Below are 19471 nucleotides of genomic sequence, written 5' to 3'. Positions count from 1 at the left end.
TCTAAAATCAATATTCCATTGTAGGAAAATAACCACAAACTCGAAGCATGACAAAGTAAATTCATGACCTTACTTAGAACGGTATGGCTGCTACAGTTGATCAAATTGCCCTTATAACTATAAAGATTATAACGCAGTCACTGCAAGCTGCTCTGAATGGTCCCACTGAAATCAATGTCCTACAAAGAATTTCTGATGTCTTGATTGTTTCCAGTTAATCTAAATACTAAGAAAGCATTGCTGCTGATTAGTGATCTTCTTGTTTAGAAAACTGGATCAAGCTCTGGCTGAAGCTCTTTACTGAATGTCAATGAATCTTTGTTCGTTGTGCATCGAATTTAATAAATAAATGAATAAATTTTAAAACTTTCACCTGTAAGTTTGCTCCACTTTTACACTATTATCTTTTAAGAAGCTGTGTTTGTTGTTAATGACAATTCAGTTCAAGTGAAATCCCATTGCTGTCACTGATTTGATTTATAATACATTTGCATAGTGTCTTGTCCTCAAATAGTTATGTCAAACAACAGGCAGGGATCACACCTGTTTTCAAACATATGCTTGCATGTTTATGATGGTTACCTTACTTTCTGGAGGTTAAATAGTAAAAATCTTCAATGTCAGGCAATAAGGAGGAGCTGTTTTGGGACAAATGTGACCAAATATAGAATAGAATTTTATTGCTGTTGCAGCAAAAAGTGCAACAAAATTACAAATATATTACAATTAAATATATTATGAATTACAATATTAGATCCATTATTTAGGGACCTTAAATATCATATACAATGATGTACATGTAAAGATGCTGTAATCGTAGCAAAAAACATGAAATCCGTTAAACTACAGCAAATGGTCAAATGTTTGGGTTCCATAACATACCAGATAAGCAACAGCATCATCAGTGAGGTGGTTTAATGAATAATTAGAGTGATGATGATGTTTTCATCTAGCTTTTATCTATCCAGCTATCTAACCATTTTTTCTTACTGTTTACTTTCTTTATCAAGGTCTTTACTCACTAGTCAGATAAGACTTAAAAATGGCAATTAATGACAAGGTTGCCGAGTCTACATTTCGCATAAGCCATCAAACTAAGACATAAATGCTCTTTTTTTCAATAACAAAACAATAAAAATACATATTTTCTGTGTTCCATCATCTTCTTGTTGATCACTTTTCCTGAAATCTTTGGTTTTGAATAATGAAATACTTCAGCAGGTATCGTATAAAAGTAATAATTTTGTTATTGTGGCAACTGAAGGTTGTCGTAGAAAAAAGTTACTTTAAGTAGAAAGAAAGAGTAAAATGAGAGAAAAAGGGATAGGAAATAAAATTGAGGTTAGGCTGTAAATTATAGTGACTACATTAATGAGTCATATCAGTCATCAACAAATCGAAAACCTCCAACTAATCTTTACAGTGAGATAGCTGGTTGGAATTTCATTCCACACAAAACCATACCAAAATAAAATGCAAAAGAAAAGATTTTGCTTTTATTCACACTATCAAGTTCAATGAAGCTAACATGGCTGTGTTGCAAATCGAATCTTTTCAAGATCCAAATTGGAATTCCAGTTCAGTGACTGAAAAAATATTGATTGTACAGATTGAATACAAAATGTTATTTGCTGGAAAATAAAATGGATGAATGGCAAAAGGGGTGGAAAGGTTAAAGTAGGGATAAATTGTATCAGAGGTAAATGCTAATTCTCATTCACAGCATGTGTTAAACCATGAGGTCAATGTTAGCATTGATTTTGTGGGAGTCTGGGAAGTAAAGGCATTACAGTCATCAGACAATTTGGAAGCTGTCTGCATTAAAAATATAGTTTTAAAAGTAATTTACAAAACAATTAATAAATAATAAGTAGCTAAAATATAAAACTACATCAATAAGACTGTTCTGCAATGTAATAAATGAAAGTTAACATGACAAAAAATGAGACCTCAAAAAGCTTTAAGTGCTGGATGTCAGGTCTCATCTAACTCATAACTCCCACAATGAAAAAACAAATAAAAAAAACAAGATAAAACATGTCCTCATATAAGTTCTGAGGTGATTTTGAAGACTAGTTTTCTCCAGTCTTTGTGTGAAGCCTTTGTAAGACACCTTGACACTGACAGTAGCTTCATGAACAGTTAAGAGAGACAAATTCTCCTTTATCATTCATTACTTCTCCCCAAAGAGTTATACTTCACTTAAACTAGGACAGATTTAGTCTCCAGTCTCTATTTACCAGTGTTTCTGTAGTCATGGCGCATTGGTAGTTGTGGGAAGAATATGAGATGCCTTCTGTTTGGAATCAGTGTGTTGATAACTGCTAATTTTATAAATAATATATGCTGGCCTTTTGTCTCATTTGAGTCACCAAATACAAAAAAACTCAGAAAGTTGGCAGATGCTGGATGATTCTATAACAATTAGAGTAAAATATAATTTCAAACTAATTCAGTTTTTATTTTATTATTTTAACTCTGTAAAAATCTAAAAAAAGCAACTAAATTTTCTATACACAGATGGCAGATGCTTATCATCTACATATATAAGTAATGTGTTGTGTTCTGCTCTTGTTGGTTTTGTTCAGACTTGATGCCTGACTGGAATTAGTTTCCCACACAAACGTTGAAAAAGGACCAACTATCAAAAGACCTGAAAGCCTCATTGAGTTGTGTGAAGAGCCCTCATCATCTTCACCAATGCCTTATTACAGCATTGGGAGAGGAGAGAGAAGGAAACGCATGGACACTTCACTCCTTCAATCACACTTTGAGTTTGCTCCTTAATGCCTCGATCGTTCTCTGAGGAGAAAGCTACAGCAACAAGAAGGACCCCTGAAATGTGTCAAACAGGTCAGATGATCATTTAACCTATTATCCTTTCTTTTCACTCCATCCCCCACAAGGAAGAGTTTTAGTAGGTACACTTAGGGATAAATGCATGTGTGTGCACTTGTGCTTCCGTGCTGCTGTGCTTGCGTGCGTTTTGGGGGTTGGCCAGCTGTACTCTGTCTCGCTGAGTCAGACAGCGAGACTCACCGACCCTTGAAGCAATCAGTCACATGGTGGCACACAATGGTGCAGCCTTATGCCATGCTTCTGCATATGTAGGTGCATGTGCATATTTTGTAGATAAGTGTACCTGTATGCAATGTTGCTTTCTAAATATGCTTAAGAGATGTCATGGATGCATGAGCAAACTTGAGTGTAATTTGTGTGTGTCTGTGTTGCGTAAGGTGGTCAGAGCAACAGAGATTGAGTGAGATATTTGAATAAATGCTCTCGTCCTTGTGCATGTCTCCTTTGATCAGAAGATTTCAGCTGGCAAAGCTGAAGTGATTTCTGACCCTGAAGATTTTAACACTCAGCTCTAAAAGCTCTATGGCGTCTGCAAACAGGCTTTAAGGGTCTTTAGGTGTAAGAGTTAAGAGCTTTTAGCAGCTGAATTGTCTCATATTTGAACTTTCCCACGGGGTTTAGTGCCTTTTTACTGCACTCCCCTGGCAGCCTGGTGTGAAATTGTGTACGTGTGTTTTGTTTGTGTGCACCTTTGTGTGCACGGATATTTATTTCTGTGAAAGTGGGTCTTCGTAAAGGATCTGGTTTAATAAACTCAAGTGTTTGAACAACCAAAGTAGAGCAATTTACTCCACTCATCTGTGTTAAAATTGACATTTCTAAAGTGTTGCCATTGGAAACCACCCTGGGAAAGCTCAGCTTATTACAACTCTAGTAGCTCTAGTAGTAAATTAGTAGTCGATGTTTTTTTTTTTTTTTTTTTTTTTTTTTCTCAACTTCATTTACTGTTATTTTATCTCTTTGTTTGAGTTTCAGACAACCTTAAATAAGCATTTAACTAATTACCTTTATGTGAAGTGAGATATCACAAAATGCAGCTCATTTCTTATGTGAAATGCTGACGTTAACTAAGAGTCTGATTTTTCTGCAAATGATGGCAAGAAAACATTTACTTTAATTAACTGAATAATGGATGTTTGCAATATTCTGATACTGCTGGGCACTAACTGCTGCATGGTTTCTTTTTAGATTCTTTGAAGGACAAAGGGAAAAATTTTGTCCAATAATGTGGCAAATTCTTTATAAAGATTTTACTGAGCCAAAATCTGAAACACCAAGGCTATGTGATGTGCTACATTAATAAAAACCTGAATGTGGTTTTGTGTTTTAATAACTGTGCCCAAACCCATATATAGATAATGTTGATTTTATCCAGATTAAATAACACTAAGTAAACAGGAATACAGGACTGCCATTATTAGATTTGTCTATTTGATTTGGCCGAGGAAGGGAGACGGAGAGAAAGAAAAAAACATGTGTGTGCACTGAATTGAATGAATTAATCAGTGACCACATTTTTTTATGTAAAAAAAAAAAATAAATAAATAAAAATATAGATTAATAAAGTCTTGACTGTTTCATCCATTGATTATGTCTTATAGACTTTTGCAGGGGTCACAAATCAATTCTGCACAGGACACCCCTGCACCTGAACAGGTTGCCTGTTCATTACAAAGATAATACAGGTGATATACTGCAAAGTCACAACATATTTACTGTCACCAATTTACCTTAAAAAAAAAATACTTACAGAAAGACCCCAACAAACCAGAGGTTTCACATTTTTGATGGAGCATGGTGGTGGGAGAAAGAAGGAAGCCAATAACAGAAGAGAGTGGAATAGACAAACATAGTTATGTACATAAAAACCTTCTGATGAGACCGTTACACCTTAAACTTGTATTGAGAATGCAGATGTCTCTCTTCAGTGATTCTTCTCTTCCTAAAGTGTTCATTGGCCCGGCTTGATTTTCATCTGAAATTACCTCTGTGTTCCCTCATCAACGCTCATTCTCCTCTTTGTTGTCCTGCCACCAAGTGGCATGTGATTAATTGTGCATTGGGTCAGGCTCATCATGCTCTTAAGATATTAGACGCCAGTCTCACCTCTGCTTTCATAACCGTTTTTCCTCTTTCTTTCCTCCTGTCTTTCTGTCATACTGCGTCAATGTTTTACCTGATTGGATGTTTGAATCTGTTCTAATTACCTCTCCCTGTAAGATGGCCTCCCTCTCTTTATTATGAGCTCTTAATATTGATCAGTACAACATATAAATGCACCTGCAAAATGTTAAGGAATAAAAGGCTATAATAGTTTAAATATTTGATAGTTTCTCAGAGACGTCTACTAATGCTAGCATGCTAATGTGCTCATACCCTTGGGCAGTAACAGATTCTCTTCTCCAGCCCTTCTCCCCCTTTTTCCCACTTTCACTCATTTCTTCCTCCAAGCTTACAAATTCTGAAATACAAAAATATTTTTATTCCTATTGAAAAATTAATAAATAACTAAATGACTTTCATTTTTTTCAATCTCTTTTGAAGGCCTAGCCTTTCTTCATCCTCTCAACTTGTTGTTCACCAACTATTTCTGAAAGTTAAAAGCAAGTAGATCTTGAATCACTGTCATTACTCTGAAGACAGTAGCTATCTCACCCACTCTGCTGCCCTCCCTTATTCTTCCCTTCACTCCAAATCTGACAGCAGATTTTTTACAGCTACTTTAAAACTTTATCTTTATTCCTGCTACTGACCCTCTTTGTCAGTTTTTTTGTTTTTTTCTTTCTTACTTTCTTCCCGTCTTTCCCACATGGCCTCATCCCTCTCTTTCAGGTCAGACCCTTTGTGTTCGCCAAGGTACTGCTTGTTGCCAGGGTGAGATGGCTCTGCTGAGCCCACTGACTCAAAGGCAAGCCAAAAGGCCAGCCAAACCAAAAACGCTGCACAGCACAAAGCTGTAACACTCTGTTCTCTTCTGACCCCTTGGTGCACACATGAGCATTTGCACACATGCGTGGGCAAAACAACACATGTGCAACAAGCTTAAACTGAACATCCGGGACGAAAACGCTAACAAACTGAGAGTTTAACACTTGCATCAATTTAAGCTGCTTTTCAATCATCTGCATGATGCACACATAAACTTGCATGCACTTATACCTCCCCTCCCCCCGACACACACACACACACACACCATTCTTCATAAACTTCAGGTTCAGGAGAGGCATGTTACAGGGGCTTCAATCCAGCACCCACGCGTCGGGGATATAAGACAGATCTGGAAGCAGGGCGCAACCACAGAAATGCAATCGTTTCTAGGGGCGGTCGAGGCTGGACACACACCAACTACATTCTGACGTACAGGGCAAACACACACGCTCATACTCACTGATACACACAAATACAGTTTACCCTCCCCTCTACAGTAATGCTTGTTTAATTTTGACAGTTGTACCAGTGGAGCTTTCCAAACAACTGCTCTATTTGGCCATGATGTAAGCTCAAATTACACTTAGGGGCAAATTTGTGCACACACAAACACACACATAATACAAACAAAAGCCAGGGTCTTTCAACATACTCACTTAAATTACTATTAAGGGAAACAGAACTTTCTGTTCTTTGTGTTTCTTTCAATTGCAGAGGACAATAAAAACCCAAGATCATTATTATTTAACTGGAGCCATGCTGTCGTCTTTATCTTGGATGCAGGGATAGCTTCATGCTATAGCTAATAAATGACTCCGATCTAGACAATGCTGAGCTGAGACTGTTACAGTGATGGGTATTATATCAGTTATCATAACACTGAGATAATCTTTTTTTTGAAGTAGCCATAATAATAAGTAAGTAAGTAAAAATGTGTAGCCAACATAAGCCACAGTTTTAGCCTCATACCATGTGTTACCGAGTCTGAAGATTCAAACAGGGTGTTACTATATGAAGTCACAAGAAGTCTTTTCAAACAATCAAGATTTCACAAAAATCTTTCACTAACTTTTGTTTTTATATCTTGTTGTGCTTATTTATACTCAAACTTATTGTTTGTACTTCCTCTTTCTTTTTAATGTGCATTTTAATGTTTGATAAGCTCTCCCAGAGTGCATCCTTCTGTGTGCAGCTCTCCAGTTGCCAGCAGTATTATCTGGCGAGATTTTTGGCAAATGTGTTTGTATGAGATGATTTTCGTTCAAAAACTCAGTTGGAAACATCATTAAAGGAGCAATGCTTACACTTTTATTCCCATTCCACCACTTCCTCTGTATTTTCAAGCTCACAGTCACAGGCCAGAAGTCAACAGCTCAGAGGACAAAAATACAATTCACTGCCATGAGCCTACAAGCTGAATGGATACACTTTCTTCCATTTTTCTTGCTCTTTTTCTCCGTTGATCTAATAGTTTGTTTCTTTTATGGTGACTTACTAAGTTAATATTGGGAATTCTCATTTTCAAATGCAAAATTAGTGACTGTGAAAAATTATCAATGTTTTAAAGAGAAATTTAATTCCTATCTTACATCAACTACTGGAGAAAACTATAAAAAGATGGAAAGGGAAGGAGGGATAACAGAAGGAAGTACATGGCCAAAGAAAAAAATGTATATAGATTATAAGGAAGAGAAAATGAGAGAAAATAAGAGGTAGGGCTACCAAAAAATCTAAAATATTAAAAGTAGGACAGACAAGGAGTATTAATGAAAGCTGCCTTTTGTTAATATACCTAAGATTAGCATTATATACCAACCTATTTTTTATATATGGCAAGTCATATCCTAATATTCAACAGTGCATATTGAATATTTTTCTAGTATCATGAAGCCATAGTTATACGGTCAAAGTTTTGCTCCAGAATCTGTAAAAACTTTTTGGTTCACTATACAAATGTAGCAGTTTCACAAAGAAAGGTTTAAAAAATTGTAAAATGATTGTACTATGTGGGCTCTGAGGTTAATTTATCCTTTTGTCTTTCTAATCAAATTCTATGATGAAAACTGTCACTTAACAAAAAATTACTACTACTAATACTACTACTACTACTACTACTTTTCAAGGTTTTTTAAAAAAAGTAAAAGGCATCTTTACATGACATTACATTAGAGTCAGCTGTGTTAGTGTCTCATCCAACCAAATACTGTAAGGACTTAACAATTTTTAGTCCTGCTGTCAGTTGTGGTTGGTTAGGGTTAGGTATAAAAAATGCATATACAGTAATCATTGTGCTGCAGGAATGCTACTCTTTATAAAACAACAAAATGAATTACTTTGTTGTTATTAGTCAGGTTTGGACATGTGGATTTATCATGCATTTTCATGTGAGACTGTGTTGTGTATAAAGCAAGACAAAACAGGTCACAAGGCAGGAGGAAAGCTGTGTTTTACTGTAAATGAAGTAAAAAAAAGAAGAAAATATGTGTTTTTGCGTGTATGTGTGTGTGTGTGTGTGTGTGTGTGTGTGTGCGTGTGTTTGAGAGATGCAGTTACAGAAAAGTGAAAGTCACCTTGTGAAGTTACAGTGTGCTGCACAACTCCGTCCGTCTCCCCTTATGAATTATGACAGCTGCTGGTTGGCCAAAACCGCTCTGCTACACACACACATTTCACCTCTCTCTCTCTCTCTCTCTCTGTCTCTCTCTCTCTCTCTCTCGATCTCGCTCTCTGTCTCTGTGGTACAGACCTAACCAGAAAGTTGTGCTTTGAAAAGACATCATTAAATATACAGTTGTTCCAGAGCTCTTTAGAGTGCCTCTAAGACCTTGTGCATGTGTGATGTGAATGTGGGCATGTCATGTAATGGCAGGCTCATTCGCTTGTCTCTTCTCTTTTTCCAGCTATATTTTTTCTCCTTCCCTCCGCCTTATTTTTATGTCACACTTTGAGTGTGGATCTGTCCTGGTCATGGTTACAGTTTTTCACCTCCTTTTGGCTTGCAGTTTTAAAACTGACTTATGATCTGTACTGAGTGTGACTTAAGCAGGAAATGGCATCCCTGTGGTTATCAAGCTAAACTTTTCCTTCTAAATCTCTCCGTCATTCTGGTGTGTGCAGAGAGGTAGGCTGTTGATCAGGATCAGGATTCAAGATTTTAAAAACATTTTTTATTTTTTCTAATATATACATAACACTGGCATCGTAGACCAAATGTCAGATGTTTTGCTTCATTTTCTATTTTACTATTGATGAGTGCTGTCACAGTGACATCAGCAGAGAACATTTAGCTATGGTTTCAGTGCTTATATCATGAACTAAAGGCTGTTTTATATTTCATAGGCTTTTTGGGCTACCCTAAGAGTTAAAAATTATTCCAAAGCTGTATCCTGTGCTTTCCAAAGTGGCACAAAGATGTTATGGCCAAAAATCTCCATGTGTCAGATTGGAAGTTGCAACAGGCTGTTTGTAAAGATACTTTTAGCATCCCATGTCTACATGCTTCAACGTTTGCACATTAACTCTTTTACGCTTGCAAGGACACAAAGCATTACTGTGATTTTCCAGATGCACCAAGTTGTAATAATAGTAATAGTAGTTAAAAACAGTTGTAATAATAAAAACAAAAACAGTTAACAGTTTCTCTTAGATTTAGTATAGAAAAAAAATATGTTATTACTTCCAAAAACCTGATGCAAAACATACACTTTTGAAATCCTTGTTTTCAACATGTGAAATAGTATGAAAGGAGTCTTAAGGAATTCAGGGAAAGCAGCAAACAGTTCAGCTTAAAAGGAAATCAAGGATTCCACTCTTGAAAGCACTTGCACTCATTCAACTTCCTCAGTAGCAGCAAAGGCGGCGGAATTTTTGCACTATATTAGCTTGTTGTCAACCGGTGACGCTACCAATGACTGGGTAGAAAAAATGTCCACAAAAAGCCCAAGTGGCATGTCTGGTCTAATGTGTCATCTTCTAGAACATTTCTAGAACATCTCAGGACACACGTGCGTGCATGAAAACCTTACAAGACGGAGCTGTTGTCTGGACTACACTTCAGAATATGTTGCATGCTGAAGGACACATGTTGGCTTTATTAGGGACTAAACAAGTATAGATTATATGATTTGCTCCTGTTATCAATGGTATTGAGCTTGCACATTACGAGTGGAAAGAAGTGTTTTCAGAAATCCATAAATATTATGTACAATCTTAATGATGGAGTCTCATCTCACGTTTGAGGATGGCATTCTACAAAGATGCAAGAGATGTTACTACTTCTGACGAAGCAGAAGCTGTTCATTTTAACTTTGTTTTTTTTCAGCAGAACATTAAGGATCAGAACATTATAATGTAATCAAAATATCCTTTCAGATCTGAAAGTAAACAATTCTCTGATTATTCATATCTCAATATAGTCTTCATAGTTGATAGCTTAGATAGGGACCTTTTGGAAAATGAAACTAATTAAATCTATTTATATCTGAAAATGATCAAGTGCTTATCATTTATTTTCATTAATCTTTGTGTCAGTGGAAATAAAAATCTCAAGTTGAAAGATCAGTGAGCAAAAACTGCATCTAATTCAACTGGTTGAAAACCGGTCTATGTGTAATTATTAATTAATCAGCTTCATATTAGCTTGACATCACTGCTCCGCTCTCCTCATGGAGCTCTTAGTAACATACAGTACACACTCGTGCACACACCGCCCACATACAATTACATTTGACCTCTGCCTGTGTGCACAGCTGTGTGTGTGTGTGCTTCCCTCCCAGAACCAGTTGTGAATTTATGATTGTGTATGCATGCATTTACTCAGACTCTGTGTGTCTATGTGCGTGTGTGTGTGCATGTGTGTGTGGGTTGATGGGTGCCCTTTCCCCAGCTCATTGGGATGCAAGACGTGAGACCTTCGAGTGAGAGCTGTCCAGGCTAGCTTTGGAGTCATTAGTGCGCTCGTTAGTCCAGTTATGTTAAATCTAAATTACCATTCATCATCACACAGGGACCCATCATTTATTCTGATGTGGCCTGGCAGACACAAGCACTAACTGGATTAACTCATTCAAAGACACGCACACACACTCGCTAAAACACAGTGGAATTCAAAATCAGGTGTTAGCTATGTGGTAAGTGCTTTAAAATACTGTATATATTATTGATTGAGACATTGCAGGGCATTAGAAATGATTGGCTGGCTCTTGTGAATACAAACTATTTACAAAATGTGCCCTTTTGCAGACAAATGCGACTTAACAGAGAACAATAAATCAAGAAGTTAAGATCCATTCAATGGTTTTAAACTAGCTAGCTATTTTTAGAACATATCAGGAGTCTAGGGACAGTTTTGGGGTTAGGGACTTGGTAACATTTAGGGATTTACTAATGCTAGGTGATACTACAAAGGCAAAAATAAATAAATAAAATGCAATAATTAAAAAAAATCTAAAACTGAATGGAAAGTAAACTAGCTTCATATTTTGGGAATAAACAGATGCTTCTGTCTTCTACTGTAATCCTCACTGATATAAATTAATGGTATAGTGTAGGGTGGTGGAAGGCTGGTTTGCATTCAGTTCAAGCACTTGACATGAAATTAACTCTTGCTGAGTAAACACACACTCACTCACCCTACACACAAAATGGCACATACAGCCATTAGCTGCTACAGGAGGAATGCCTACCATCTGCACTGATGTGATTGCAAAGACGGGGTCTTCGTGGGACTCAGACTGAAGTGCATCAAGCTGCTCCTCTGCCAAATATGAAGACTGTGTTTATCACATAATTAAATTTCCCCTTCTGCTGTGTTTATTGGCCTTACAAGTTCGAGCACATCCAGCTTTGACCATGAAAGGCTTTCAAAAATAGGTGGAATCAAAGTGTTAAGAGGAAAAGCAACAATGGTGACGTTAAGTTTAAAAATCGCAACACTCTTCTCAATCATGCATTAAATAAAAGTCATGTCTGACTTCCCTCTGCCTGCATGAAAAGTTAACAAAAGTCGGACTTTTATAAGCTGTAAGCCATTACAGGGCTCACAAATAAAGAACAGGGTCTGACCTTTACAACAGATACGCAGATAATATGTTTCATTATGTATATATTAATCAGAGGATGAAACACAAGGTTGTAAAATGTGTTTAAAAACCTAACTAACACTAATCTGAAGCCTAAAAAAAGCTTGTACTGTGATGAAAGAAACTCTCATGTCAAGATAATTGTTATTGTTTGGGTTTCCACTACAAAAGCTCAGTAATGCGCCAGTAATGCTTGCTGGTAAAAACCACTTGTTTAGACTGATAATGCAGAACTAATTGACTGTGATAGGTGTTTAATGATAAATATGATATGACCACCCCGGCATGCAATCTGTTCAGGATTAAAAGACAAAGAATAATGAGTCAAGTGTGAGTCTTTTTGTGTGTGCATAGATGACAAAGAATACTTAATACTCGAGGTGGCACTAGAGTATTTGATCACTGAACAGCCACTGATTTTACACAACTTAATTAATGCTACTCTTTCCTGGCTGAGCATCACAGAGCATGGCAAGAGCATCAATAAATTCACTTGTAAAACCAAGGAAAAAGTCCAGATTTAGCCTGACGAGTTGAAAGAGTTGTTTAAAGAACAAGAAAGACTGTCTGAATCAAACTGTCTTTTTTTTTTTTAGAATCTTGGTTGTCATTTACATGATTTTTAACCTTCTAAAACCTCATTTCTCATCATTTTGATACATTGTGAACAGATGGTGTCAACTTGCCAAACTGGCTATTTAGGAAACCTTACCTTAACTGCCCATACTAAAACCTTTCTAAATATACAGTATATATATATATATATATTTTGGCACACTTTATTAGAGTTGGCCTTTCCAGAGATAATGTTCCCATTTACTATGATTTAGGAAAGGTTGCAGCTGCATCATTACAAAGGGATATTTATATTAATCCTGAAAGTGCTTTTTTTTTTTCTTTTTCTTTCTTTCTTCTTTGGCTAGCCTGAAACTTTTTCAATTGTGCTATGTGCCATCTTCACCAGAAGTACATAGACTGTTATTTACACATCTTAACAAATCTCACAAGAGTTCCCTTTACATTGATTCTAAAAGTATATAAACAGATCTTATATATACTCATTTCATTATGGGTACACAATTTTTGAGCAGAGACTAAAAACAGGCACAGGGCCAAAGGGTTAAAATTAATTTTAGATCTGAAGTGGGATGTAAACTTCTGTCTCATTAATGAAAGTCACAAGTTTGTCACTTACCTCCCTCTCTTGACGTCCATCTTCACTGAATAAAAAAAAAAAAAAACAAACAAAAAAAAAACTCACGAACACTTACAGTAAATTGTGCTGTGGGGAATCCTGCTGTATGAATCTATCACTGTCTCAGAGATACTGGGCTGATCATTCATACCTTTCAGCTAGATCTCCCTGCAGAGCAGACACCATATAAAAGGGCAACCTTGATGCTTAATGTTGAGTGATACTGCATGAGTGTGTTCTTTATTTCCCTACCTGTTGTGTAGCCTTGAATTAAACAAAGTTGTTAGAAATTGGCACAGTAGTGAATGCAACACATTTTCTGCATTTTTCTGTCAGTCTGCTTACGTTTTGAAGCGGAAACATTTCAACAGTGATATAAACTAAGTTTTATCTTTGGTTTTATAGCATCTAACAGTGCTTGATTTTAGGCTGCTCAACAAAACTGTCATTTCTCTTATTGCTTTCTGTCAAACTAGAAATATACTTGAGAACAGACACAGGGTGAATTATTATGATGAACAATCTTGTGATAAGTGTTTTAAACATGTGGAAACATGACAAGACTGGCCAATATGCTCTCCCGTCAGTCTTCTTAAAATGACTTTTTTCATTAATTATTGGCTTTTCTGTTATCTACACTGACTTTGATGACATCTGCATTATCCAAATCATTTTTTTTTTTTAACAATTTTATTCTTTTTTTTTAGTAAATGAATTGGGTATATTTTTGGTATCCCTGCCTTTAATTGACTCAGCTCTTTGATCTGTCACTGTCTCAGTCATAGAATGCAACTCTCCTCCTCTAAGAGTGTGTTTTCTTGGCATGCATGGCTCTGCACATGAGTAAAAAATGTCATTTTAGAAACTTGACTGCAATGTCTTAACCAAAAGACTTAACCCTCTGATTTTCAGGTGCTGAAAATTTACCCAAGCATGTTAATTTATCTGTTTAATTTATCATGCTGGCAATATTTGAGTTTATTTTCATAACAGCGGAGTGGAAAGAGACTGGACGGATATTAACAAGAAATTGAGATGACCTGCAGCTAAGATCAAGTTGAACCCAAAGCCACAGTAATAAAGTACAAGAACAGCAGTTTATGATGGACCATTTGCAGGCTTATTTTCAAACAGATGTGGCCCCATGTTTGACATCATCATGCACATGTCTCAGAAAGGAAATCATGGGCTTTTCTGTTGTTTTCATCAACGCAACAAACGCAACTGCAACTGTTTTTGCCTTTACATTGTGGCTACTGGTCCATAGTGGTGACTTGATTTTGCACAGATTTCTTTAAGAACAAATAATATTGGTATGGATAAAAAGAATCCAAAAACTAACTTTAATCTGTAATAAAATAATTTCCCCTTTTCAGTCTTTTAAAAACAAAAAAAATCAACACACCAGCAGCCCGGATGGGCTCTCCATCCTCACTTTTTGAAATGCTGCTCTGAGTCTATCTGACAGCCTTGGTGGTCTGAAAACAACAAAGGGCCAAATTGAGTCAGTCAGTCAGACATTTGTTCCATCAATAATTAATGCCTCCCTGCTCTCTTCACTCTGATCCTTTCAATCTATTTTCTATCACAGTTCTTTTTTCATTTTTCCCACTAATGCCACATCAGTGTTGCTTCCATCTTTTCTCTATCCCATTTCATCTCCCTTTCACTCTCTGATGTCTTTTGTAGCTTTGTTTCCTACATCTCTTTCTTCTTGTGTTGTATTCTATTTGTGAGGATAAGGGCTTAAGTTTTGTCTCCCACTGTTTGTAATTGTCCTGTATCTGTTTTAAAATATTTGTCCACTGCTCTGATGTATTAATTCTTTCTTTATTTCTTAGCTTTCTTTCCTTCTTTTCCTCCACATACGTCTCTGTCTGATTTCACCTCCCAATCTGTTTTTCTTTTCTTCTCATATCTCTTCCTATGTATCTCTTGATTTGTCCTCTCCCTCTCTTCAGGTCCAACAGTGGATAAATAAATAATGTGCAGGAAACCAGCAGCATTTACAACACCAATATCACAGGCCTTACTTTCTTTTCCTGCTCTCAAATTTCTCCTTCTACCCTTCTCCATTTTAGAAAAGCCCCTCATGCCTCTGTTCCCCAAAATATCTCATCTTTCTTTTCTCTCCTGGCAAAATGGATAAGATAGTAACCACAGTCCTTTTGGGTTTAAATAAATCATGCCCTGCACTGCTTCACTTTTACAATGCCAATCCTCCACTTTCATCCTGGCAGCCATGGAAGAGAGAGTGGAGAGGAGGAAGTAAGAGTGAAAAAGACCATCTGAGGACGTGTGAGTAAAGGGAGAGGTAATGGTGAATGTAAAAGTGTCATATCAGTCAGTCTTCTTAAACCTCCTCAGGAAACAAAAAAAAGAAAAAAAGAAAAGAGAATGGGAGTGATCGTTTGTTAAAGACAAAACTCAGGTTTCTGTCAGGCATTAATGGATCACAGAATACTTTTACAAATCTTACTTCAGTGTAAATATTACATTTTTTTTCTTTCATTTTGCTTTGTGATGTTGGGGATTTTTTTATGTATAGTATTAGTATAGTATTAGTATCAGATATATGGACTTTTCAGGAATTTATTTTATTTCATTTTTAGATTTATTTAACTTAATTTATTTATCTATTTACTGTGGCTTTTTAAAAATCTAATCATTTCAAATATCTCACACTCTTAAACATGCTGTCCAATTTAAAAAGAAAAAAAAAAATCTCATCACTCGCCACTCATTTATTTCCAAAGAACAATTATAACAAGATTAATTAAAGCAACAAACTAAAATTCATTTAGCATTTTCATTATGAGCCAGACGCCCCAATATTCAGTTTTGAATCGTCAAAGCTGCTCCTGTGAAACGTATTAAGCTCAGATAAAGCCCAGTCTACAAAGAAACATTGGCTAATTAAAAATGACATGATTAATTAAAGTGCAGATTCATTAGTGGCGCACACACAGAGCTGCACTTCTTTCAATTAGCATTAGGCATGAACACATCTGACTGAGAAACACATGAACACTTCCACACAACTCCTATCCATTTGTCTAAAGTCTGCATTTAATATCTTATAAAATATTATTGTAACTTCTGACTAAGGTTTCACAATAATATGATCACATACAAAGAAAAATCTAATGGAGTCATCCCTCTCTTCTACTCATATTCTGCATGAATATGAATGCTTGCACAGAGGTACAAGCATCAGGATGCAGACAAGCAATCAAGAATGCTGATGCGCACACACACCCACACACACACATAAATCTTGCCATTTTTATTATTATCATCCTGTTTCTACAATGCAGTTATTCTCAAATAATCTAAATAAATCATCTAATTTAACTTTTAAAACAAATACAAACTGTAAAAAAAAATTTCAACTCATCAATTACAGACTGCGACATGTTCAGACGCAAACATATTCATTTTACAACTGAATGAAGCAGTGTGACGACAACAAACTCAGACTGGAGCAAGCAAATATTTAATATTACTAAGAGACTAAGATTAACTTTAACTAACACATCTGTAGACATCCTAAATATATTTAACTGTGAGATGGTAACACATCAGGCATTTTAACAGGATGATCATAACACATAAAAATGTGTAACATGTAGACCAAAACATTCACTTTAATCATAAACTTTTAAACATGTGCCATTATCATTTATCAATAAATCATTGAGATGAATTAAGGAATTGTGGGGGAAGGGGATGTAATAAAGTGCAAAGACTGTTGGAGACATTGTCCAACATGAGCTTCTGACCAGCATTTTCTTTCATGAAGGTGATCAAAGTAAGACAGTTTGTGCCTCCCCTTCCTCCTTATAAGAGCTGTCTACCTCACTAGCAAGAGGTAGACAGCAGGTGCCATCTGGTAGGAACAAAGACGACAACATAGGATATTGGTGTCCTAATCAATCAAAACTGAAGCTTTATCTGTGTACAGAACACAATGAGGAAAACTTGTAGTAGAAATATCATTTTTTAACAGTTTTTGTTCTCTAGTTCACATCTTATCATGATCCGGTAACCTGTGGATGATGAATAGTGTCACTAAACCTGAACCACATCCTTCTCACCCAAAAAAAGGTCCTAACCTTAAAAAAAAAACTTTTAAAGAGGTGAAAGCTTCGCAAATATGTCCTCACCTTGAAGGTCTCTAACTCAAACTGGTCCCCACAAAGACAGAAGTATGTCAGTATACTCACACACACACACACAAGTGTGGACACACCAACTTGATGGTGCAGTCACATGACCTCTAATCACTATTATCTCTATCATCCCATTTTGTACTGCGGTCACGAAATCAACCCCTAAGAACCAAACAGATGGGGCTGCTTCTGTTTGTGTGTGTGTGTGTATGAAAGTGTGTGAATACACATCTGTGTGTACGTGTGCCAGGTGTGTGCACTCAGATGCTTGAAAAGAAGATCATTCCAGCAGCAGAATTGCATACTGTCATTCATGCCCTATACACATGTGCACGGCCACAGACACACACACAGGCCCAGACGCACACACACGCACACCTGCCTTTATTAAAACGTCACATTCAGTGAATATACTGTGTGCTGTCATGTCGTCTGCTGTGAATGGCGAAGGCTGTGTATTTACAGTGAATTATAAATCCTGCCGAGCACTCAGCTGTCAGAGACTTATGAATTGCTAATATGTTGTATCTCGCACCGCTGATCCCCCTCTATCTGCCCCCTATCCCTTTCATTGCACGCTGAGCAAAAAAAAAAAAAAAAAAAAAGCGAGGATAGGGAATCAGAAAAACATTTTTTTAAAAGGACTTAAAATGTAGCGATGAAGGAATCATGACAGTTTGAATAAGAATCTACAAAATGATCCCCCACATTTAAAAGAGACACTTGAGCCTTTATTTCTTTGCTAACAGGAGTGGTGATGGGACCTTGTGTTAACTTGGATGGGGTCGACAGTTAAAGCTTCTTAATTTACATGTATGTGAACTAAGCAGCACCTCAATTTATACCTTCTACTGCAGCATACTAATCCAGGTGTGCCTGACAATGTTAACTAAGTCATGGGTTGACAAATAAAACCTTGTAAATGGCAAGAAAAAAGTCTTCAAAAATATGTTGTAAAAGCGTAAACGAAGGAATTTTTTATTAATCTGCCAATATTATTTGTTTCAGATCCTCATGCAGACTGCATCGGTTTTATATAACAGTCTGATTTTAATGGTTGATCTCCTAAAATGCTACTTGTTACATTAGATCTTTGAGACAGATTTCCTCCAGAAGCAGCCAATTAGAGTTCTATTCTTCATTTAAGCCTCCCAACTGTTGAATAAAGTATCTGATTACTGCCACAATGTGCTAAATGCCAAAAGAATCAACAGCTGCCTGCTTCAGTTCACATTTCAGCATCAGTACTGCATCAATATATATGTTTCTGACGCACTATCACACCACTTGTCGTCATTTTCCCGGATTTACTCCTGGACTATGTAATTAAGTTTGAACAAACAGGTTGGTCATTTCCTTTCACTTTGTCTCAGCTTTGCTTTGCTGCCTGTTATTTCTCTTCTGCTGACGGTGCTTTTTCCTCTTTATCTCTGTACTATTTGCTATATTGTTTTCTTCCTGTTAAACATGTTGAGCAAACCCCCCCTTTTTTTTACCTTTCAGAGCCATACAGCTGGATATGACCACACTGCCAACAACACTGCAGACAAATGGATGAATGACTGTGCCGTTCAAAGAAATGACCTTTTTTTTTTTTGCTCTGTTTTTTTCTTCCCAACTTTAGAAAACTGCAAGAAAAATGTAGGGCACAAATCTATTCTTCAGCAGCTCCATGTTTAAATGAAACAAAGCACAGCATCAGTGTCTCTGCTTGTCTGTGCACACTATTAACTCATGTTCATGCACACTTACGCACACTCACATACATGCAAGTGTAGAAGAAGTAGGCACCTTTTCCAACACGGCTTGCCTCGCCGCCGTCAGTCACCATATCTGAGCATACTGACAAATGAGCATCATATGTGCACACAGACACACACATACACCCACTACCACTTGCACAACTGGAAGCAAATGTGTAAAAACATTAAAGGGGAAAAGCACCTTAATGAGCTAATCTACTCGATACAAAGAAAATGCAAACCACAGCAGGTGTAATGTCAAAGAGTTCACACTTGCTGGTTGACAAACAGATATGTTTAGAAGCAATCCGTACGATACAAGCACCTTGGCGCACACACAAGGATATCACTAAAGGTTATTCGAACATAGAACCTAACATTTCTCAGAAAAAATTCTATTTGATTTAAAGCTTTGAATACTTAGTACAGATGTTTAAAGGACAAAATGATAGGATGGAAAAGTATAGTAAGGCTAGAAAATGAGGATTGACACAC

General features: G+C 36.5%; 1 protein-coding gene across 2 annotated transcripts in view; it reads right to left on the bottom strand.

Annotated features, from left to right (window-relative positions):
* Positions 1–19471, bottom strand: part of slit3 (slit homolog 3 (Drosophila)) — a 267486-nt gene that overhangs the window by 80977 nt on the left and 167038 nt on the right. The window lies entirely within an intron of this gene.

This window comes from Melanotaenia boesemani, chromosome 7, assembly GCF_017639745.1.
Source record: "Melanotaenia boesemani isolate fMelBoe1 chromosome 7, fMelBoe1.pri, whole genome shotgun sequence".
NCBI lineage: Eukaryota > Metazoa > Chordata > Actinopteri > Atheriniformes > Melanotaeniidae > Melanotaenia > Melanotaenia boesemani.
Note: the sequence above shows the minus strand (reverse complement) of the source record. Positions and strands in the feature narration are given on the sequence as shown.